Here is a 25,595-nt window from a genome sequence, read left to right as displayed (position 1 = left end):
CCAGCCTGTCTGTGGGAACACTGGGCATTTGTCAGCTCCAGAGTCACGCTGTGTGCCCAATGCTCTCTGGGCCTCTGGCTCCAGGCTGTGTCGGGTAGGCCAATCGAGCCACAGGCTCTCTTTCAAGTCCTCAAAGCCGTCACCCAGTGAAGCCAGAGGCTGGTCCTGGTATGAAACTTCTGTATTGCCTGCCACCCTCAGGGAAGGGAGCCCAGCCCTCTCCAATCTGACTCAGTCATTTAAAACAAGAGAGAACAGTGTGCACAAACACTATCTCTATGCTGTGGAGGAAATGGCTCCAGGCTGAAGGGCAAAAGCAAGCCAATCTAGCAGACCTCAGCACACTTCAGTGTTATCGTCTATCAGATGAAAAAGCATTTAATTCTAAGAGCCATGCTTGCTAGGGTCTCACCACACTCTGCGGCAGCACTTCCTAACTCCTGGCCCAGCTCTGTCTGAAGAAGATACAAGACCATGCACATAGGGATGGGGTGTAATAAAAGCTTAGGGAGGCCTAAACCACACCATCGGGTGTACAGGTGATCACTGAGGCTGAATGCAGGATGTGGAGAATCTGCCCACATTGTGCATTTAATAAACCCACTGAGACTCTATGAGGGGCATAGAGGTTCACAGCCCATCACACGTTCAACAGACCCACTCTCTCAGCCAGGGGCTTGGGGTGGCTCCTATATGCTGATCACCATGCACCACCAGCCAGATGCTGGTTCTCTGGAGCATTCTGTCTGACCCAGCCAGAGCTCTATGATGGCAGACAAATTAGCAGTTGCTGCTACGGCTTAAATATGGAGCTCGAGTTCCCTCAGCCCCTGCAAAGCCTCCCCGTGTTGAAGGCTTGGTCCCCAGCTGGTGCTGCTGTTGGGAGGTGAGGAAGCCATGACGATGCTTATGCCATCAGTGGATTGACCCACTGTTGAGTGGGTTTATGAGCGAGCTGTGAAGAGGTGGGGTCTAGCTGGAGGAAGCGGGTCGCTGAGAACAGCGTACATTTGAATGGCCTATTATTCTCTGCCCCTTCACCTCTCGCTTTGCCTCCCATCTGCTGTGAAGTCAGCATCCTTCTTTGCTCATCCCCTTCCTCCATCTTGCCTCTGCCTTTCCATGGATCTAGAAATTACAGAGCCACGCACCGTGGACTGATGTCTTGAGTCCTAATAAGCTATCTTTTTTTTAGGCATTTTGACGGAGCAATGGAAAAGCAATATAGTTGCTCTCATATCACTGGCAGCCATGTTGGCCATCCTCCCTTCCTGCCATGTTCAGTAATGAGTGCCAACGGGTGACTTCTGGTGCTCTAAAGTCAAGTAGGTGGAATGTCCTATGCCCCCCCCCAGAGACCATGGCATCTCCCAAGCATCCCCAATCAGATCTGCTTAGAAGAGGATATGCTTTTCTCTCTGTGGTGCAGGCCACCCATATGCTTTGAGTGTTCTCCCGTGCCCACCAGTCAGCCCTGTGAGCCTGCCCAGCCTGGCACCTTCAACTCCCTGGAAAGATTGTGAACCCGCGACAGTGTAGCTGGGATCCTTAGTTCACCAGCTCCTCCTTGTTCCTGTCAGTCCCCCTGAAAGCAGGTCAGCCACAGCTGGGACCACTGACTTCTAAGAGACATTTACTGAGCAGGACCAGGGGCTAGGAACAATTTCAAACACAACGGGCCAAATTCCTGCCCTAATGAAGCTTATGTTCTAGGGAAATATATATGTTAAGAGGGTAAAAAAAAATTGCTACAGGCAATGAGATGCAACCCATGGTGGTCAGTTTCTTGGGAGCCAAAGCGAGAGGGAACATGCCAGGCAAGGGAACAGGCCAGGGAACAGCATGTGCGTACAGACCAAGACAGGCTTGTGCTTGCCATGTTTGAGGAACACACCCTGTACTTGCCCTGCCTACACCAGCTGAGCTCATCGCCATCTCTACCCTCTGCTTCTTCCTCACCATGTCAGCCTCTGACCAGATGGTCTGACCCGTGCAGATCTTTCTGTTCAGCTCCCTTTGCTTGGCTGCCGTCAAGAGTTCTGTTCCACAGCTGGTGGCCCAGGCCTGTCTTCCCATGTCCCGTGCTTTCCTGAGGTAATGGTAGCAGCTGCCTGCTGGTTGGAGTGAGGGCTTCAAAGTCTCACCACTCAGAGAAGCCTGGTCAAACTGCTATCCATGCCTCAGTTTCTTCACCTGGAGATGGGGGACACAGCAATGTGCCAGGGGGGCTGCTGCCATCTAATGAGTCCCATCTGCCAAGTGTAGGGGAGTACTTCAGCAATGATCAGAGAAAAATACTTTGATAGAAGCCCCTGTACCCTCACTGGGCAAAGATAGCAAGAGGCAAACGCTTGCTGTCTAGGGAGAAAGTAAAATGTACCTCTGAGCTCATCTGAATGCTCTTGGGAAAGTTGACTCAATCTCCTTTGTCACCGAGATTATAGTCCATCCCTCACCAACCTTGGCAAATATTAAAAGAAATGGCGTCAGAGACCCAGAGTCGCTTTGGACAACAGCTCCCCATGTGGGCAGAAGCACCTCACCCTGAAGACGTAGAGAAGGTTTTAGATCACTGATCAAGTTCCTGAGAACCAGACAGAGACAGACGGGTTCCGAAGCAGAGGTTCGTGATCTCAAGGGGACCACTGAGCAGACGACTAGCTGGAGCTTCACAGAGCCCTGGAGGTGGGGAAAGGCAGCAGCTGGGGCCTTGGCATGGTCTACAGGTAGATTCTGAGACAGATCCATTTGTGAGGGAGTGCAAAAGGCCAGGTAGGTGCTGAGAACCAGTATCAGGGGTCTGGGAGTTCCTAAACATGCCAGGAGTAAAGTTGGAGACCCATGACAGAATATGAACACATCAGAGCTAAGCCAGGGGAAGACTGAGCCAGGAGTAGCTGGCAGGGCTCAGGCTGAATTGGGAATGCCATCTTCCTCTGGGGACATCTATGTTTGCCTTGATGTGACTTTGCCAGGAACTACCTTCTAGCCTCCAAATTAGGATTGAAACCAGTCTCTCAAACCCCTGAAGCAGGATCCTGTAGAAGCTCTGGGAGGGTCTCCAAGCCCACACAGTAGAAGAGAGGAATGAGAGAGAAGTGAGGAGGGCCAGGAGGTGCACCTGCCCCAGACAGAGGCCTGACTCTCCCTGGGGCCCCATGGGTAACCAGGTCAGCCCATGGACATGCAGTTAGGACTTGTGTTGAGTAGGGTTGAGCACTGAGAGGCCAGACAAGGATGGCAGAGGGAACTGACTTCTGAGACAAGTCTGTGGTTCTCTTCCTGGAGGCCACCAGGATAAACATGGGAAAAGGAAGGGTCCTGGCTGTCTACAGCCACACACGTGGGAATTGAGATCAGGGACAGCAAAGCCAGACAGTTTCAATGACCAGTCTTGCTCTCCTGTGCCCCGTGCCTTTGCCTCTCCCATGAGGACTGTCTGTAAGGCCTCTGAAAGAGAAAGGCTATGAATTAGGTGGGGCATGTCATTCCATACCAGAGATTCAAGGAGAAAGAGGGAGTGACCTGGGCACTGGGTTTATCATGCTCTTTGTTGAGGGTCTCTTCCCAGTCCTGTCAAGTCAGAGCTTGGATTGGACTATGCTGTGCTAGACTCTGGCAGGGAAATGCTGGCAGATGATCCCACCTGTGCAAGGCACCTGGGAAGCCGCGTTCACAGACATGCGCACACGGAACAGCAGCTATGAGGGGTGGAGGGCAGGAGGATTGGGTTAGAGTTTCAGAGTCTGGAAAGATAAAAAGTTCTGAAGATGGTGGTGATGGTTGCATGACGGAGAGAGAGAGAGGGAGAGAGAGAGAGAGAGAGAGACAGAGAGAGACAGAGAGAGAGACAGAGAGACAGAGAGAGACAGAGAGAGACAGAGACAGAATCAATGTGAATGCATGTACATGAGCGTGAGCATGCATGCATATGTGTATGTGTGAATGTATGTGTGAGAGTGTGAATGCCTGTGTGTGAATGTGTATGTGTGGGTATGTGAGTGTGAATGTGTGTGCATGTGTGAATATGAGTGTATGAATGTGTATAGATCACATGTCTGTGTGAGTACATACATATGTGAGCCTGTGCGAATGTATAAGTATATATGTGTGTAAGTGTACATGTGAGTGTGTGAATGCATGTAAGTGTGCATGTGTGTCTGTGGTATATTTGTAGGTGGTACATGCATGTGAGTGTATGGGTGGGTGTACCTGTGCACACATACAGAAAGAAGCTGCAGCAGGATGTCAGGCATCTCTATGAGCCTCTGCCTTTCTGCTTTGAGACAGGGCCTCTCTCTCCCTGAACTGGAAGCTTGCTGTTTCAATTATGCTGGCAGGCTAGCAAGCTTTCAGGATCTGCATGTCTCCGCCTCCAGGAGGCTGGGTTACCACAGCATGCACAGCCATGCTCAGCCTTTGGAACTCTGGGGAACTGAACTCAGAGCCTCCCACTTGGCAGACCAAGCACTCTACCTGCTGAACCATCCCTCTAGCCCACATGTGAATGTTTTTTAATGTCATTGAGTTAGCTCAAAATGGCTTATGTAATCATTGCTACTTATGTTTTGTCACAATTTAGGCAGCACAAGCTCAGAAGGGAGTTGAAGGCTGTTGAATGAATGAGTGAGTGAGTGAGTGAGGAGTTAAGTAGGTGGACTCCAGAGCTTGGAGCCTGCTGGGAGATTTTGGAATTGTGAAGCCAGGTCACAAACCACAGCCTGGAGGGTGGGTGGCTCCAGGCTTCTGCTCAGTCCCCTCACTCTGACAGGTCTGCAGAGTAATCCAGTGATGGTTTCCAAGCCTGACCTCCCCCGCCCCCATCCAAACTGCATCTGGGGTTTGCGCTGACTCTGACTCAGGAGCTCCCCAAGGCCCTGACTAATTTTCTTGGGAGGTCAGTATGGGACAGAGCCACTGCTGGGAGGAAAACATCAAGTTCTGCAGCAGAGAACCATGGCTGGATCTTGGCTGGGCATGGTGTGCCAGGAAGGGCAGCTAAAGGCCTGAGGAGAAATCTGGCAGAAAAGGCTGTTCCACTCATCCTGAGAGTGAGCCACACGCTTCGGAAGTATCACGTTAAGGAGATGAATCACACACTGACTCAAGAGAGGGGGCGGCCGAGTTGTAAATCAGAGCAATGGCTTTTACTTGTCAGAAAGGTACAATAAATAACATCTCCTTGTGCCACTTAACAAAAGAGAGTGGGAGGGAGAAAGGCAGGCCAAGCTCGCAGGAGGGCTGTGGAGTTATGAAGGCAGGGGCAGCCTCGGGGCTTTTTCAGGATACTCCAGTTACTACACACACACACACACACACACACACACACACACACACACACACACACACACACACCATGTTTTTTCTTCCAAGTGTCCAGAGCCCTGGGCTGTAAGAAAATGCCAGAGCTATCCAGTACTGGTCACTAGGTGAGTCCTGTTTTATGAGCACAGTATTCTCTTGCTGGCAACATCATGAATGGGGGGTTTCTTCTTCAGAATGGAAGGGGCTTGCCCAAAGCCCATAGAGGGCAAAGTTCTCTTGGGAAGAAAGGTGAATTCAAAATTGGTGTAAGTCATTGTCTTACCTGTGGGCTGCCAGGGCAAGTGGCTAGATGCCCCGGGTGACAGAAATGAGTTCTTCTAAATGACGTGTGTTGGGGGCTGGGGGCTATGGCCACAGTCTATTCTTGGATTTAGAATCAGACTCCTTGGGGTTTCTAGGACTTCAAAGTAGAAGGCTGCCTTGCATTGCTGGGAACAGGCAGAGAAAGATGGGGATTCTGGGTCAGGCAGGGGCACCCAGCACGTGACCCACTCAGGCCTTGTTGCTCTGGGCAACTAGAACACTGAGAGGCAGCTCTGCTGCCAGAATAGTGTCTTTGGGGGAAGCCAAAGACCTGCTTCTCCTGCTAGTGACGCCCTGTGAGAGAGCCATTAGTTACCCATGGCTATGAAAATGTAGCTGGCTACATGTCCTTCTAAAGTACACAGTGGTTTTCAAGTGTTTAATAGGGAACGAACAGTGTGAGCTTGGGTGAGTTTTCATATTGACCACGTAGAGAAGCAACACACACTTTAGGTATATTCCATTAAGGAAAATGTAGTATTAAAATTAGGTTCAAACAGTTCCTTCTACTCTTTTTAATGTGACTACCAGAGCATTTAAAAGTATACATGCAGTTTGCATCTGTGACTCATGTTATATCTCCACTGGGCAATCCAAGTGTGAGAGCTGGCACCCTACAGAGAAAGCAACCACTCTTGACCCACAGTTCTGACATCTAGGCTAGTGGAAAGCTCACACACATTCTCTGGGCATTTGCCCAGATTCGATGGAAACTTTCCAAACTGTAAGGGTCCAGGAGAGAATATAACAGCATGGATAGGTGTAATCCCACCTCTGGCTGGGGCACTTGACTGACAAGTGTGTGGCCTGGAGTCAGGCCTCTCACATTTCCATGTCTCCTCCACACCACTGTGTATGCAGAAAATGTTTTTTAGTATCCACCATCTCAGCACAGACAGGCTCATAAATAGAGGGGCAAGTGTATTTATTTGTATTTGGGGTGTGTGTGTGTGTGTGTGTGTGTGTGTGTGTGTGTGTATCTGTCTCTGTGTGTATTTTTCTGTGTGTATATACATCTGTGTGTGTTTCTGTATGAGAGTGTGTATGTGTCTGGATGAGTGTCTGTGCCTGTGTGTGTTTCTGTATGTGTATGTATGTCTCTGTGTTTGTCTGTCTGTCTGCATGCCCTCCCCCTCTGTGTGTGTGTGTGTGTGTGTGTGTGTGTGTGTGTACAAGTGCCTAAACCTGTGAATCCAAGTGCAGAGGCCAGAGGTCAATGTCAAGTGTCTTTCTCAATTACTGTCTCTCACTGAATCTAAAACCTGCCATCTCAGCTAGACAGGCTGGCTGGCCAGCAAGCCCTTGATCTGCCTGTCCTCAGACACAGAAAGGACTGAATTTACTTGGGCACTGGGAATTCAAACAGCAAGACATTGAACCATCCCCTCGGCCCCTAAGAGGGCGCAGGCTGATACTCTCTGGAGGTATTTGAATAAACTCCATCAAAACTCTACAGCCTAAATAAAACCATACTAAACAGCTGTCTCAGCAGAGACACATGGAAGAAACACAAATCAAGCCCTCCAAAGATTTGAACAACATTGTGATTTATTGACAGCAATCCTCCAAGAAGGCTACAGAGCTCTGTAGACAATATTCACATCCTCGGTTGGCCCGGCTCTCACGGTCTCTGCTCCTTCCCAAACCCACTCTTTCCTTCCTGCACATCCTACCCTTGGCACCTGGAGCATCCCTCCTTCCGCACCCCTTCTGGTTTGTAGAGAGCCAAGCTCTGCCTGAAAAGGGACTGTTTGATAAGGGTATGGTCACATCAAGGACCACAGTGCGGCAGCCCCATGGGACTGGCAGCACTTTCCTTCCTGGTCCAAGTGTGAATGTTGATAGTGTGTATAGTGTGCAAAAAATGCCTACTGTGCTCTCTTCTCCTGGGTGCTTACCACCTGCAGGCTGTTCCCTAGAGAGATGGCTCCTGCTAGCCTACCTCGTAGTTCCACTGTATGCTAGAACTCTGGCTTCCTGTTCAACTCTACTGTGCTTCAGGTGCGCTGAGCCTTTTGCTGCCTCAGTGAGGTCAAGTCCCCAAAGCTGTGCAGATATAGAACCAATCGTCTCTGCCAATCATCCGATCATTCCCAGAAGCCCCTGAGCCCACTGAGGTGGTGAGGACTGGGGCAGTCACCATCTCCAAATCTCACATGTTCTAAGCAAGAAAACCTATTGGTTGGCATAACTTAATAGCCCCCTGGGTCCACCATACACACTTAAGGGTTCTCCATGGCATTTTCTGTAACAGCAAGACACTAGAAACAACATAAACATCCAACAAGTGGTGTTGTTGAACAAATTCTGGCAACTCTGTTACACTAATAGACCTTTTTCTTCATTCATTTATTTATGCTGTGTGTGTGTGTGTGTGTGTGTGTGTGTGAGCATGCATGCCACAGTTCACATATGGAGGTCAAAGGATAATTCTCTGGGACATGTCCTCTTCTTCCACTATGTGGTTCCTGGGGAATTGAACTCAGGCTTGGCGGCAAGTTTCTTTACCCACCGAACCATCTTGCTGGCCCTCTGACCATCTGGGCATTGTCTGTGCACTGTCTGTGAACTTGCTGGTGGCCAGGAGGGTAAAGGCAGCCCACTTCTTTCTTCTGCTTCTCAGCCTATAGGATGCCCAACCGACCACGGGCTGAGCCACAGCCTCAATAAGCCTGCCTCCCTTTCTGGTACTTCTCAGTTCTGGAAACACTGAGAAAAACTTGGATCCCCCTACTTCCCAGGTGCCTGTCCTTCAAGACACCCTGTGGACCAGTATGACCCTCACACTCCCATCTCCTACTCCTAGAGACCATTGCCTTGGGGGACATAAAAACCTTCCTGCTTGGTTCCCCTTGTAGTCACACAGAGCCATGCCTGAGCTGGCTGAATTAGTCAGAGAATCCTGGTCCTCAGGTAGAGCTCAACTATTTTAGGTGGATCTAGTTGTGTGGTCTTCGGGAATATTGCTTAAGTTCTCTGTACCTTAGTTTCTACCTCTATAAAATGAAGAAAATAAAATACCAGCTTCCTAAAAATATTAGTATCATGAAATGATTTCATGGGTGCAAAAACCGTGAGCCCAGCATTTGTTACCTACAGTGTTAGGAAGAGAAATCCAGCTTCTTGTTAATCAACTGAATTCATTTTAGTGCAACATAAAGGAAAATTCATGCCATTATAAACCTCAAGTCTTAGGTCAAGGGAAAGATTTTAAAAGCTGAAATACAGGGGCTAAAGAGGTGGCTTGGAGTCATGAGCATTTGCTGTCCTTGCAGAGGACCTAGGTTCATCTCCTCACAACTATCTGGAACTCCAGTGCTGGGGAACCTGGTGCTCTCTGCGGATACCAGACAATGGGTGCACAAACATATATGCACATATAAACAAACACTCATGCACATATAAACAAACAAACAAATATATTTAAGGGGGATTTGTTTAAATGCTGATATAGGCAACAGGTCCATGAAACATGGCTGGGAAAGTAGAAGACACAGGCTTTTAGGAGAAGATTGATTCAGACTGAAGCCTCAGCTTCATGGAAGAGAAACTCTAGAGAGAGGAAGCTCAGAGTTTCTAATGTCACAATGTAGTCAGCAGCTCACCTGGGACCAGATGGGGCCCACACCACCATGTCCTCCCAGTCATTCCAAGTTCTAACGCTCTCAGAGCCCGAGGGGAGCACCTTTGCAAGCACAGGGAAAGCAGCTCATCAGCACCTGGCTCGGCAGCAGACAGGGCCACATACATCACCCTCATCACCTGATTAGTAGAGTGAAGACTGCTACTCAGCAAATATCCTCATCGTCTGAGTCCATCCTAGCTGTCCGTGGGTGCACTGCATAACCTCTCGGAGCTCCTCTTCTGAAATCCACAAACCAAGACATGAGGCAAAAGATCTGGGTCGATGTGGCTGCTTGAATAGAAATGGTTCCCATAGATTCAAGTGTTTGAATGCCTGGCCCGTAGAGAGCAGCACTATTAGGAGGTGTGGCCTTGTTGGAGTAGGTGTGGCTTTGTTGGAAGAAGTCAGTCACTGTAGGAGTGAGCTTTGAGATGTAAGAAGGTGAAGTGTGGCCAGTGTGCACAGTCTGCTTCTGCTGCCTGAGAACCAAGACAGAACTCTCAGCTTCATTTCCAGGTCCACGTCTGCCTACACATTGGCATGTTTCCGACCGTGATGATAATGGACTAAACCTCTGAAACTATAAACCAGCCCCAAGTAAATGTTTTCCTTGTTAAGAGTTGCCATGGTCATGGTATCTCTTTATAGCAATAAAACCTTAAGACAGTCGGTGAGATGGCTCAGTGATTAACAACACTGGCTGCTTCTCCAGAGGACCCGGGTTCAATTTCCAGCATCCACACTATAGTTCACAACCATCTATAATGGGATCCGATGCCCTCTTCTGGCCTCCACAGGCATAACAAGTGGGTAGTGAATCAAGTGCATAGAAGTAAGTAGGAGAAATGAGGTCCCTCTTTTCCTTCCCCTAAGAGCAAGAGCAAAATATTCCCCAACCTGCACCCAGGAAAACCTACACAGCCTTTCATCATGGAGTCTATGGGTCACATCCTCACTCCCAAGCCCTCAGTGGCCCTGTTTCTCGTTCCTACAAATCTACAGGTTGAATGTGCAGCTTTGCTCTCTGCCTGATCCCCATCCACCTCATGTTCCCCTTGTTCCCATTAACACAATCTCTTCATTCTAATTCCTCACCACCCTCGTGGCTGAAACATCACTGTCACAATAAGCTGAAACCTCGAACCTGATCGATGTTCCCCTGATGGTGTCCCTGTGACTCACTCTTCCCTACAGAACAAAGTCAGACTCTAACCACTGGCCATCATCTTTTGAAATCTGGCTTAATTCTCCCTCTCTCACAGACACGGGTTTTTACACACACACACACACCCCACCCACACATGTGTACTCTCTCACACATATGGTCTATGCCTGTGACACCTGTACACCTGCTGATCCTCTCCCAGAATGCTCTGCTCTCTCCTGGGAAACTCCTTTGGCTCGTTAGTACCTGGCTAAGCTGGAGCATTTTACTTTACAAACTTACCCCTCCCCTCATTCCTTTACTAAGTCCATTTTCTTCCATTACTCAGTCTGGGCTCTACGATGTAACGGTAAACATTGGCTGGAACAGTCGAGCAAGAATGCAGCTGGCAGCAAGTCACTTCCACGTTTCCCTGCTCCCTTCATGGAAGATGGACGTGACAGGCAATGCTCCTGTAGTCACCTGAGAATGTGATGTGAATTCAGGATGAAAACCATGTTCTGTGACTGGAAGGGCCAAAAGAGAGAAGGGGCCTGGGATACTCCTGCCACTGTGGGATCACCATAGGCCATCTCTGGGCTAGCTCCCTTTGGTTCTTATGCAAGAGGAGAACATTCACCATTATTTGCCTAAACTGATATTTTAGTTAGTCTTGTGGACACTCTTTGGCACAAACCCTCTTAGCTTTTGAGCCCCAACCTGAGGACACCCCCTCCCTGAAGCCTTTGCAGACATAATTCCCACTTCCACTAAACAGAATTCTCCTGCTACCCTCCCCTGTCCCCAGACCTCTACCAGGGAGAGTCGCTCAGCCTCCCTAGTCTGGGGCTGCTTGAGGCAGGGGTTTATCATTCTTCTTTCCAGCCCAGTACCAGACAACACATGCATAACTGATTCTGCTCAAGGAATATTCTATGACACAGGGCTGCATCTTCTTGGGAGTCTAGCCCAGGGACAAGGTCATGTCCCCTGCTGGTGAAAGTGGCCTCTCTCAAGAACGAAGCAGCATGGAGCTTCAGGACAAGTCCCAGTGTGTGAATGTGTACATCATCTCCCTGCCAGCTCCTCTCTCTAGGACTCTTGAGCTCTGCCAGTCACTATCCACCCTTCTCAGGCCTCCTTCCCTTACCACCCTTAGCTGGCACTTACAGCCAAAGGTAAGAAAGAGGCTTCCGAAGTGCCGGGATAAACTCCCAGCTGCCACACGCCTGACACCTGTTCTCCCAGCAGCCACCAAGACAATGAAGACAGCTGCCTGCCATGAGAGGACCCATGAGTGGGGAAGATGCAGTGGCTGTGCTAGTGCCCTAGTATCCTGGGGAGGCCTCTTTAGGAATAACCCTGACCTAGAGAACGGACATTTTCCAACAAGATTCAAAGCTACTCATGTCGGCTCAGACGGAATGATGGACACTGAAGATACGCAGGCAGAAGATCAAAGTGGAAGAAATGCCAGGAACACAGAGCAACATCAGTCAGGTAGCTGCCTCTGAAGGTGTCACTTGCTTCCATCAAGCTCTGCAGAGCCCCTTGGGGAATGAGGATGTGCACAGCAGGGAGAGTGGAAGGTTTGGGTGGCGTTTGGATTCTGCTTCTTCCGATGTGGATCATCACTATAGGGCAGAAGGACTCATGGAATTATAGAGAACAGTGTGTCAGCTACTTTCCTTGGCACTGTGACAAAATACTTTACAGAGTGACTTAGAGATGAGAGGTTTGGGCTGTGGTTCCAGACGATTTCAGTATTTCACGGATGTGCCTCATGTGGCTCCATCTGTGGCAGCAAGAGGTTGCGGTGTTTACATTTTGGTTGCCCAGGAAGCAGAGAACTAGACCAGAACCAGAGACAGGCATAACCCCAGAAGCTCATTCCCTGGTATTCTATTTGGCTAGTTGGGCACCACATCTCAAAGGTTCTACAACCTTCCAAACACTGCCACCTGCTGGGGACTCAGTGCTCAAAATATGAGCCTATGGGGAACATTTTAGATTCAGGCCACAGTAGAGGGCCCCAGTGTAATCTAGGGAAGAACTTCCCTTGTAACATAGCTGTCCCACGAGGGCTTTGATCCCACGTGCTGTGAAGCCATGGCACTGCAGAACCCACTCCACAGAGACCCCAGGTTGTGAGAGCTTGAAGCCTGCTACCTAGTGTGGCTTCCTGGGGTCCCCTTGCCATGTAGTTGTGGAAAATCTAATTGCCTCTGATACCTTAGTTTCCTTTCTGGGTTTTTTCCCCCTTCTCATGAAGGCTCTCTGTCTATTGAGAACACGGTTAGGATTAATTTATCAAATCTGGTGCTGAGACTGTTTCAAAGGTCCTTCTTTCAATATGGTTCACACAATGTTTTCTCTCTCCATTTCTGGGGTCTCAGTGTCCCAAAGATGTGCTATGAAAGTTCCTGTGGGCCTCTTCATACACATGTGCACACACACACACACACACACACACACACACACACACACACACACACACGGGGGGGGGGAGTAAGCGAACTGCAAGAAAGGCTGTTAGAGCAGGAAGAGCACTACAGCACTACACCACCATGGGCATGCAGTTCCCACCCCATCATGTCAGACATATCCATCCATCCTACCCACCCATCATCCATTTACATCTTCATCTATCCATTCATCCATCCATATCCACCCACCCTTACACACACACACACACACACACACACACACACACACACACATACACATTGAATATCTTATATTCTAGATAAAAAATTTATGGAAACAGAGCAACGAAGGAGATGGAGGAGGAGAGGGAGAGGGAGGGAGGGAGGGAGGGAGGGAGGGAGAGAAAGAGAGAGAGAGAGAGAGAGAGAGAGAGAGAGAGAGAGAGAGATTGGAAACAATGCCTGTGCTCTCCTTACCTGACACACACAATACATCTTTCTCTTTTATCTCGTGGTTGAGCTGTTTCAGCTTCGCGCTATCAAAATTGAAGCATTTGGCTACAAATTGGTGACCTGGTTGGGGTATTTGCCTTGAAGGCTTTTGCAACTTTATTTCCAAAAGGAGAGGCAATGAAGAAAGGTCTGGGGACAAGCCCTGTTCCTGCTTATGAAGGTCCTGGCTTATGAAGGGACAGTCTTTATTGGGGCCTCACTCACCATCCTTGCCACCTTCGTTTCTATGTGGACTTTGCAGCTGCCTCAAGCATTTTGTTCCAGAGTTTCCCTGAGGTGATGAATGTTTCGAGACTTTCATCAGTCAACTAAGGCTTAAAAACAGAGTGGAAAAGGATTGGTGAGACTAGAAAAGCATGAAACAGCTGGCCACATGTCTGAGGGTCCTGGTTCTCATATTTGGAAGCTAAAATATAATCTCCAGCCAAGTGCAGGTTGCCCATCATGAAAGGAAGGCTAGTCAGGAACACATGAACATCAAAAGTGTCAGAGGTCTGGGGGCCTGACATGAATATTCCCTGATTTTTGACAGTATAAAGTTTCAGATGCTGGGGCTGGAGAGATGGCTCAGAGATTAAGAGGACTGGCTTCTCTTCCAGAGGTCCTGAGTTCAAATCCCAACAACCATATGACCACCTACAATGAGATCTGGTGCCCTCTTCTGACCTGCTGGTATCCACACATGCAGGCAGAACACTGTATACATAATAAATAAATAAATAAATAAATAAATAAATAAATAAATAAATAAACAATTTTTAAAAAGTCTCAGAGGCTGGAAAACATTTCCATCCTACTGATCATACAGAGACAGAGACTGTAAGACACAAAAGATCTCACCCACAAATGCCTCCTCCTGTGGAGGACCAGGCCTGATGCTACTGCTGAAGAAAGTCAAATTATAAGGAACTTGAAGATGACTCAGTGGGTAAGAGCATGAGGCCCTGAGTTAAAATCTCCAGCACTCATGTAAAAGGCCAGGCATAGCTGTAAGTGCCTGTAACCCCAGTGTTGGGGGCAGAGACAAGGCAGACAGATGGCAGGAGAGTGCTGGCCGGCCAGCCTCGCTGAAGTAGTGAGCTGCTTCAGTGAGAGACTCTGCTCTAAAAGAATATGGCAGCAAGCCAAAGGAAAAGTCACCTCTGCACGCTTGCACATGGGAACACGCAGTCTCACACCATGTACTCACACCATACATAGTACAACACATATGCACAAATGCACGCGCGCGCACACACACACACACACACACACACACCCCTAAGCAGAACAAATGACTAAAGCAAAGGACTCAAGTTTTAGAGAAAGCAGAGCAGACGGCAGGGTCCTCCTAGGCGATCCTTACTGACATCCACAGTTATTTTACTTGCATGACTTCCTAAAAGAGGAACTTAGGAGTGGAGATGTGCAACTATCTGATGCATCTTGACCAACTGCACTCTAGACATGGGGCGTGTCTGGATGCCCGTGTGTCTATCTGCCCATACCCTCCCCATACATTCAGACTGAACAAGAATAGCAACAAAAAGAGCTTGCAGACTTGGCAGGTGAGGTGTACCTCGGTATTTTAACCTGCCTTCCTGTTTGTTCATTAAGACAACCTCACTATGTGGCTCAGGCTAGTCGCCCACTTTCAAAGACCCTCCTTCCTCAGCCCCCAGACCACTGGGACTTTAAGCATGAACCACCATGCCCAGGTTAGTTTGTCATCTAAGAAAATTATCACCTGGTTTTTACATTTATTTACTTTTTATTTCTTTTGAGCATTGCTAGGGAAGGCTGTTTAGACATTTTTATAATTTTTGGAATAATTTTAGAATTGTAGGAAAATCCCAGAGAGGTCCCATAGTCCCACCCCACCCCACTTCTCTACTGTGACTCCAGGTTTTATTTGGATTTTGATACCTTTCCCATGGAAGACTTCCCTCTATCCTGACATCCAAGCCAGGGTCTCACACTACACCAAATTGTCTCTGTGCTGTCCTCTGACTGCTCATGGAAACCTTGGTGCATCTGAAGTGTCCTTGTGTGGTGTTCTGCGGGATGTCTCCCAGGCTGGGATTGGTTGAGGCGGCAGTTGTGGAGAAAGGATGCTTGAGAAGTGAAGACCCTTTCTTCCCATCCTTCCCAGGGACACAGGCCTAGAACTGATGATGCTAACCGTGATGGTGGCTGAGGTACTATCTGCCAGGATTATCAGCTATGATCAGGGTTAGCAGCCAGCGTTTAAGAGGAGTTGCTGTGGGCTCCATCTGCTGGAAGGGGAAGAGTATGAGTATTCCCCGGAGTCTGTGTAGATCTGTGCTGCCTCCCTGGTGTATTTATTTATTCAGTTACTCAAAACAAGATATAAAAATGCAGCTTTGCAAATAACAAATCTTACGATTTATCTTGTGCTCAAATTGTTCAAGCGTGGAGTGGGCTCTCTTTTTTCCGTCACGTTATCAGGCAGCTGGAGAGATGGCTCAGCTGATAATAGCACTTGCTGCTTTTGCAGAGATGTGTTCCCAACATCTACATGGTAGGTCACAACCATTTATACCCTGTTCCAGGGGCTATGACGCCCTCTTCTGGTCTCTGCATGTACTACATGCACATGGCATACAGACACATGAAGGCAAATACTCACATTCATAAAATACATCTTTAAAACAACAAAAACAAAACAAACAGGCAGGTGAGGCATGCCTATAGCACTGCAACTGGGGGATGGACGAAGGAGAGTCAGAAGTTCAAGGTCCTTCTCAGCTACAAAGTGGTAGTTCCCAGACCAGCCTGAGCTACATAAAACTCTGCCTGAGAAATTAATTAATTAACCAATTAACTTTTTAAATGAAAGAGAACTTCATGTAGGGAAATATTTGCAGTTTTAGCACCCAGAGTGGAGAGATATCCAGTCATAGCAGCCAAAGGCATTCCTCTGGGGAAATCTGGCATTTTTGCAAAAGCCTAGTAGAACAAAGGGTTTGTAATCAAAACAAATCTAGAAATATGTGAGTTGTATATTAGTCAGAGTTCTGTGAGAGGATCCATAGAGTGAATGTGTCTTAAAAAGAGAATTGATTGGATTGGCTTACACAGTGCAGCCTGGGTGGTCCAACAATGGCTTTCTGTGCCCCGAGAGGTTGAGAACACAGGAGCTGCACAGTCCATGAGGTCAGAAAACTTATCTCTTCCAGTCTCCTGCTGAATGTCTACAGGATCCCTGGAGAACCAGTGATGTTCAGTTCACACAAGAAGGCTCAAGAGTCATGGTTCCAATGTCAGCAAAGGATGGCAGAAGCGGCAGCAGAGTAGATGCACTCACCAACATGGAGAGGAAGTGGGCAGGAAAAATAGTAACTTTGTCCCCAGACAGCCTCATACCTAAGCTACTGCTGGAAGGCACTATGTACTCTAGGGAGGGTTCTGCTTCTCAATTAATCTTTACTGAAAACACCCTCATATATTCACATAAAGGTGTGCCTCTTAGGGACGGTAGTTGACAACCATAAGTTGACAACCAAGATTAAACAGCAAGATTAAGTTAGTTCAGAGTCAGCACTGAGGTCAAGGACCTTACTTTCCACATATGCTTTCTTACTTGTTTCCAGAAAAACCCTTTGCATATGTGCTTCATTCTGGTGAGCTGTAGGCATCCACTCTGATGTTTGCATGAAGAAATCCTTCCTCATCTGTCATCAGACACAGAGTATACTAAATGTCTCTGTCCAGGACCGAGATGCTCTTTACCCTGGTTTCCACAGAATGCGTCAGACCCCCTCATATCCTGCCCATCTTCCTAATGGCACATGCATTTCCCATATTTACTTGGCCATAGGTTCTTTGAGTCAGGAGGCATCTGGTATACCTGTCTTCTGAGTACCAAACCCAGAAAACTCTAGCCTTAGGATAAACTGAACTCCCCGAAAGTCTGCTAAAGCCATCCATTGTCTGCAGTCCACCTCCATTTTTCTGGATGATGCTGACGATAATGATGATGATGAAGATGATGATGATGTCCCTCTTCTTTCTCCTGACACTCTCCAGCTGTTGGCAGGCCCCTTAACAAGATGTCTGGTTGTGAACCGAAGTGGGTTTGTCTATGATGTTCTGTCTTCTCCATTGCTTGTCCCCACTCTCCTCTGAGGTCAGCTGCCTTAGGATAACTAGGGCACACCAGTCTCTGTCCTGCAGCACGTGACCCATGCCTTGCTAGCATTTATTTTTCTGGATTATAAATGTGAGTTCTTTATTTCAATCCTTGGTCTGTCCTAGCTTAACTCTCACCAATTCCATGGCAGATTCCCATTTTCCTCCCATATATTTTTTCTATTTTTCAAATTTGTAAAAGTTAGTTTTTGTTATTTGCAAAACAAACAAACAAAAACCCCCACCAACTTCATCACTCAGAAAAAAAAAAGACAATTTAAGGATGTTACTAGTCTAAGAGGTGTATGTTGAAAACAGCAAGGTCCCGTGGGCCAGTTCTCACATGACTCAAGCTCAGAAGACCTCAACAGAAACCTCCAACTTGAATCAAGTGGTGCCTGAGGAGGGCCACACAATCCTGTCCCAGAGCGGCCTGCATCCACCCAGAAGGCCAGGGCCCTCATTCCTTTTGGCAGTTGGTGGCAGCTGTGCTCTGCAAATAGCCTATCCCAGATCAGGGACATGCAGGGGCCCTGGCTTTGGTGACTACACTCCTTATCCACTGTGACCTCTGTGTCTGCACTCCTGATCCACTGCACTCAGAATGTGTTCTCAGCAGCCATGTGCAGAGGCTTCCAGGAGGTTTGTTTGTTCTCTCAAAGCAAAGAAAGGTTGGGCTGAAGGACTAAGCAGTCCCAGGTGCTGGTCAACAATACTAAGGACTCCTTTCATCTACATATGGGTCTGCTTCTCTTCCCTGGAACCTGACTGGTCTTGAGTTTTTAATAGCTCAGAGAGCTTGGTGGAAGCCATGCTATGCCAGTATGATTATGCTGTGAGAGCTCTAGAAGCTGTACTGTCTTAGGTTTCCTAAGCCCAGCACACTGTGGGGAAATCTGGTACGGATGGATGGTGGGTAAGAATCCATGTGGGGGTCACCAGGTGCTTCAGCTCAGAGCCAGCACCCAGACCAGAGGCATGTGGGTGGGACCTTCTTCCCCGTCCATTCCAGCTGAATACAGCTGTGGGGGAGATCCAGTCTGGACCATCAGAGTGATCAGCCAGATCTGGGATCCATAAATGTCACAACTTCAGCCTACTGAGTTTGAGGCCATCTTCGTGTGGCATAGAGGAATGAAGAGAAATAAAATGAAGAGTGTGCAGTGAGCCATACCTCGTTGGCTGTAGGGAACTCATGGAAGCGTGCTAGCACCCTCCTTACGAAGTCTGCAGAGCTCCCTGGGGGTTGTGGATGCAAGGACCACACGGAGCTGACAAGCATGACGGAACAGCTAAGGACGCATTCTGTGGTGGGTCAGAAGCTAAACCACAGAAGCCTGCCCCCTGCCTGCCACTGAGCTCAGCAGCAGCTGTTGCAGAACAGGGCTGGCACTGGCTGCGGGAGGTGAGAGGCTGGCTGGGCCGGGCCCTTTCTGTCTCCTCCATGAAGTTGCAGGCAGTCCCTTCCCTGAAACAAGGAAGAGATCAGCTCCCTTGCTTCTGTTCCTCTTCCCTCCCTTCCCCCTACGTTATCCAGCCCTGAACCGTGACTGGGCAAAAGAGACTGTGATTAATGTGATCTGCACACTCATAATTATCAGGGGGAGTTAAACGATGGCCCCAAAGAAGTACAATGAAGGGGGGGGGGAGACGCATGCCATTGAGATTTTCTTGGGTTTAGAAAGGGAGACTAAAGTCCGAAGGTGCAGCGCCCCTCTCCTGACCCTCAAAGGAGGCAGAGACCTCAGGAGGAAGAGGTGAAGAGAGTCATGCAGACTTGATGCAGGGTAGGAGGATGAAAAAGCATGGTATGGGCTGGGAAGATAGCTGCTTGGATAGAGGGCTTACTGTGCAAGTGAAGAGGCCAGAGTTCAAATCCCTAGTGCCAGTGTAAAAAGCTGGTCAGGCATGGCAGCTGTCTGTAATCCCAGAGTTCAGGAGGCGGAGAGAGATGATGGTTGGGGCAAGCTGGCTACCTAGACTTGTCTCATCAATGAGTCCCAGATGAGCCTTAGTAAATAATGAGGGAAGTTATTGAAGATGGCACTAAACTCTCAATCAACAAAACCTCCAGCTTCTATACTCAGGCCTACACACAAGTGCACACACCTTCACACATATGAGCACACATGTATATGAACATACATACCACACACACCACGCTCGCACCACGTGCACCACACACACACACACATACATATACACACCATATGCATACCATACACCACCATACTACATACAACACACACACACACACAACCACATACATGCGCATCACACACATACACACCATACACACATATGCACAACACACACACATACACCACACATATGCACACCACACACACCACATACATGCACATCACACACATACACAATACACACATATATGCACCGCACACATACCGCACATCACACACCCATGCATACACTATACACACACATTCATAGACACACACATACTACACACACACACTCTACACATAGACACCACACATACCACACACACACATACACACATACACATAGACATACATACCACACACATACACATACCACACCACATACACATGCATATGCACACACCCCACACAAAGGCCCAATGGCAAGGAGCAAAAGCCCCCTCCCCTACCACAGGTAATTCCTTGGGAATCATCACTTTTGTTCCTCCCTGAGGTTTCCTCTCTCCCTCTTCCACAGTTTGCAGAGTGATCCTGTTCTGTCCTGTCCAGCCCCATGATGGCGCTAGGTAGAGAACTGACAATTTCAGAAGAGCTATTGAGTCTAAAGAATGCCTGTAGAACAGTAGATCTCAACCTGTGGTTCATGACCCTTTCTGGTCACATCACTTACCCACATATCTGATATTGATGTTATGGTTTATAAAGTAGTAAAATTATAGTTACGAAATAGCAACAAAATAATTTTGTGACTGCTAGTCACCAGGACAGGAGGAACGTATAAAAGGCTCACAGCATTAGGAAGGCTGAGAATCACTGCTCTACAGTGGCTCTAGCTGTAGGACTGCAGAGCCTCTAGCAAGAAGTTTATATAGTGTGAGCATCAGGCATTGAGGAATATGCGATGAAAGATCTCAGGTCTCTATACCATAAAGTGCTTAGAGCCCAGATGCAGGCTAAAACCACTCTAAGCTACCAAGGACATGGGAGAGCCAGCCCACAAGGACACCAAGCTTCTAGAAAGGTTTTTATTGCTTTAAACTCAAAAGACACAGAAGAGGGTTTACAGGTTCTGGCGTGGGCATGTCAGAGAGTAGAGCGGGGTGAGAGGCAGGGGGAGAGGTAAGAGGTTTGGAAATGTGGAAGAGACCAGCATGAGCTAGAGACCCCTCTGGGACCTCACCCTCAAGTTGCTCTGGGAGAAAGTGTCTATGAGCTTAAGCACTGCCTTCTCCTGGTTGGAGGGCTGAGCAGGTATACCTCTCTGTGAGTCACTCTGTCCTCTGACACAGGGCCACCGTTTCCCCTGCTGCTTAGGAAGTATCCAAGTGGCTTGGAAAAACCGTAGCTAAAGACCACAAGTTCATTCCCTTTCTAACCCTGCTGCTGACCAGCTGCCTTCCAAACCCGTCTGTCTACTGCAACTTCAGTCAAAGGGGTGGGGGAGCAGGAGGCTGTGGTCAAGGGGTCTACACTGAACCCATGGTCCCTTATCAGTGAGAATGATAAATGGTAATTTAAGAAAAAGTAGGTTGTAAAGACTATACATGGACTGACCCTGGACTCTGACCCCATAGGTAGCAATGAATATCCTAGTAAGAGCACCAGTGGAAGGGGAAGCCCTGGGTCCTGCTAAGACTGAACCCCCAGTGAACTAGTCTATGGGGGGAGGGCGGCAATGGGGGGAGGGTTGGGAGGGGAACACCCATAAGGAAGGGGAGGGGGGAGGGGGATGTTTGCCTGGAAACCGGGAAAGGGAATAACACTCGAAATGTATATAAGAAATACTCAAGTTAATAAAAAAAAAAAAACAAAAAAAAAACAAAAAAAAAAACAAAAAAAAAACAAAAAAAAAGAAATAAGTAAATAAAAAAATTACATTCTTTGTGATTTGATTGATGCAAATATCACAATTAAAATGTTCTGTTTAGTTATCTTAAAAAAAAAAAAAAGAAAAAGTAGGTTGTAAAATTGTAAAAACTGACAGTCATGTAGAAAGTGCCAATTAGCTGGAGGCTTCCTACTTTCCTCCTTTACATCCTTCCAGAAACCGATGGCTCTCCTCCAAGGCCCAGCCTTGTGCTTTATTACCTGGCCCTCCATTATGAAATATCCCTCTGTATGACATGCGGCTAGTCTCCCGAGAATGGCAAGGGGGCAGGGGCACCATGAGAAGGAGTTTGACAGCCTGCACCATGCTAGTTGCCCGTGCACCGTGCTCGCTGACCACCCTGAGTGCCAGCCAGCAGGTGCCCAGACTGTGTGGATCCTGGCTCCCCTCTGGTCTTAGCAAAGAACAGAACTGACCCCAGGCAGAAATGTGAGTCCACCTCCTTTCAGGCCAGGCCAGAGCCAGGGCAGACCCAGACGGTGACAACACCCGTTTTATAACAAACAGGAAACCAGTTCACCAACCTCAAAAATAGAACAGACAAAACCCCCAAAATAGGAGGCTGTGAGCGTGGGGCGGCTCAGGTTTCTCCACTTGCTTCCTCATGGGTCACAGAGCATGTGTTGTTGTTTTCAATTTCATGAGAAAATGCCTGGGAGTGCCCTTATAGAGGTGACTTGGCAGAGTATGTGAGTTGAGACCAGGAGGCAGGCCAGCCAATCAGGTTTCTTGACCTTCCCAGGTTCCACCTCCTCAGGCCCTAGTCCAGCAACTGACAGTTCTGCCCACAAGGGCCACGGAAGCCCTGCCTTGTCCCTGGCATGTAAACAAAGTCTCTCAAATCCAGCATGATGTCTCCTTGTGGCCCCTTACCTGTGCAAAGTCATGTACCCTCAAACTACTTCCACAAGTCCCCAGAGACCCACTGGGCCATGCCATCCGAGGGCCATGCTGACAAGAGGCAGCAGGCGTGCCCTCACTGGACCTTGACAAAGACATGGAGCTGGGCCCATGCTGCTTCCTTGGCCAAGAACACTATTCTTTGGCAGAATTCCCTGAGAAGCATTCTTACTGGAAGGTCATGATTATTTCAGTGATGCCCTTAAGGACAATGCCACAGCATCCCCTGATGTGTGTCAGCTCTCAGCCTCTTAGCCTCTGCACCTAGGACACTTAGACCCCAGGACCGGGATGACTGCTAAGTGAGCCCGAACTGACTTGCCTCCAGCAGGTTTACGTCCCGTCCTGCACTGCCCCGTGACTCTCTTGTATTTCCCTGCTTTCCAAGTTAACTTCCTTGTTAACTTCCTTTCCCTTTCATATAGAATGTACCTTCTCCCATCTCTATCTGGAATAAGGTAAGAAAAGCATAAAGAACCAAGCAAGCCACTCGCACTTAGATCATACACACCTGACTTCTTCCCAGCCACTTGGCATGGGAAGGCTTCTCTCCTGATGGTCCTCCAGGCTGTCTGTGCCTTCCTGGGGAAGTACACAGTTCTGCACCTTATCTGGTTTTTTTGTTTGTTTGTTTGTTTGGTTGGTTGTTTTGTTTTGTTTTGCCATCTCCTCCATCATGGAGAAGGCTCTAGGTGAAGACTAAGTGCTCATGTCCGCCACCCTCCATACTAGCTACTTAACTTCACCTCCATCTGCTTGGATAGCCGTCAAGATGGCCTTCGGGACAAGGAGGATGTGATGGAGCAGAGCCCAGGGCACAGCGACATGTAGGATGGAGGCAGAACTGACCCTGAACCCCAGTGTCCACACCTCATCCTGGGCTCCTGTATAGTCTCAGTCTGTGAAGCACAGCTCCCATGGAAAAAAGGGAAAGGAAGAGAGAAGGAAATTGATTCCTTTAGATCATCAAATAATTCACTGTGGAAGGCAGCTTCTTACACTATTTATGGCATTTTAAATGGCTCAATTCATAAAACTCAGTTCTTTGGAAAAATGCAGATGCATACAACTGTGGCATCCTCTGATAGGTCAGTTAGAGCAAATGCTTTACAAAATACAGCCAATCAAATCCTTGTGTTCTTTTCTTTCCTCCAGTGCTAGAGACAGAACTCAAAGCCTTTATCATGCTAGGCAAATACTCTACCACTGAACTGTATGCCTCAGTCCCTAACTTACTTCCCATCTTTACACACACACACACACACACACACACACACACACACACACACACACACAATTAATCTCTAGAAAGTGGGGACAGCATAAAATGCAACTGGAAGACCTAATTTTGCAAGAAGTTTCCAGAAGAAAAGGAGGCCAACGATCCTGTCAAGCAGGGGCACACGTCAACCATGAGGCCAGTCTCGCTCCCAGCCCTCTAGTGTTCATAGCATTAGAGTACACGTGATCTGACATATATAATAAGTCCATTTGGGATCTGACTGGCCAGATAATTTTAAACACCCCTATCTGATGCCAGGGATGTAAAGGAAAGAGACAGTGGGCTCTCTGGGTTTGGGTCCAGGTAACCTTGGACAAGTCTGGGAGTCTTCATCTGAGCATGTCCCCCCCTGTGTAACCTAGAAAGGAACAACTGTTCCTCCCTCTTCTGTCACTTCCCAGAATTGCAATGAGGACAAAGTTAGCACAAGATGAATGTTTGGATAAGTTGCCTTGTCCCAGGCAAGAGGCCATGTCGGCCACAGAAGGCTTGAGAGAGGAGGGATCCCCTCAAGGAGCAGCTATAGTATTGTGGGAAAGGGGTCATCTCTTTCTAGGCTGTCTTGCTTTGGGCCTTCAGGTACATGCCTGGAGACACCTGCTGGTTCCCAGATTCTAGTGCATTGTGGGATCCATGAGCAAAGGGTAACAATCAGGTAAGTAGGAACAGTGCCCAGTGAGGGACAGAGGAGAACCCATGCCCCTACTGGAGCTCACCTCACTCCCCTTTCCAAAAGCTGCTGCTGTTTCCCAAACATTTCATTCTCCTACACTCCCTAGCCTGGATGCAGTCTGAAGGGCTTTCCCTCCTGTCTCCCTCTTACTGTGGATAGCCCAAACCTTGAGCACTTAGGTAGGGTCCTCCACCTGACTTTACCGTGAGATAGACCATTCAAGAACCTCCTGACCATTGTTTCCACTCCGCACCTTCCACCTCCTCTCTGAGAGAGTATCACAGAGGTTGATCACTTTAGGGTTCACAAACCTGAGAATGAGACCGTACGATGCCACTCACACCTTTGGGGATCTTGGGCAAGTAACAGGAAAATCTCAGTTTTCCTCTGTGCTACATGGGGAAGGGTGGCACTGGATCACATCACCTCACTCCGGAGGCTGTAAGGAAGACGGAAGGCATGTATTTCATCTGGCCTGGGGCTGGGCCAGAGAGGAGATACTTGCCTCCACAGGCCTGAGTAAGTGGACAGCTGTGCTTTCTTTCCACACTGCATCTGTGGGAGACAAACCTGCAGGACCACTGACCGGCCACAAGGGCCTGGGATGCAACATCCGTTTTCTCTAAGGACAACTAGCAGGAGTCAGACAAATGACATCTCTGCATCACCTTCACCTCCACCCCCCAGATTATGTCTCTTAGAATTGCAGAGTGCATCATCTTGGGGTCACTGGGGCACTCCTAGGACTGCTGGGATTTCGTTTCTTCTCTTCTGCCAACCCACCCATAACCTGCTCTCCTCCCACTCTCTATTCACACTGCTCTTCTGTGCTCATCTGTGGAATGGGTACAGTAGACCCTCTTACCCATGGTGGACAGATGTGTTCCATGACACCCTCGGATGTCTGGCTTTCCTCTAGGCATGCCAGGCAGTGTTACCAGTACCAAAGCAGTTGGCCCTACTGTGCTTATGCTTTGCGGACTCTTCTCCATCACTACTCTTGTAACCTGGGACTGTTTAAAAGTAAAATCAGAGTGACCTAAACCCAGCCCTGCAATGCCCCAGTTATTGGTCTGTTAGGGCAGCGATTCACTGGGTAACTAACAAGAGAGTAGGCACCATACACTGCTTGGATCCACTCAATGCAGTGATGATTCATGACCCAGGCAGGGCAGAATAGGATGGCAAGAGATTCGTCAAGC

General features: G+C 48.4%; 1 protein-coding gene across 5 annotated transcripts in view; it reads right to left on the bottom strand.

Moving 5' to 3' along the window:
- Hivep3 (HIVEP zinc finger 3) overlaps positions 1–25,595 on the bottom strand; it is a 402,531-nt gene that overhangs the window by 199,595 nt on the left and 177,341 nt on the right.

This window comes from Rattus norvegicus, chromosome 5 (genome assembly GCF_021556685.1).
Source record: "Rattus norvegicus strain SHRSP/BbbUtx chromosome 5, alternate assembly SHRSP_T2T, whole genome shotgun sequence".
In the NCBI taxonomy this organism is placed as follows: domain Eukaryota; kingdom Metazoa; phylum Chordata; class Mammalia; order Rodentia; family Muridae; genus Rattus; species Rattus norvegicus.
Note: the sequence above shows the minus strand (reverse complement) of the source record. Positions and strands in the feature narration are given on the sequence as shown.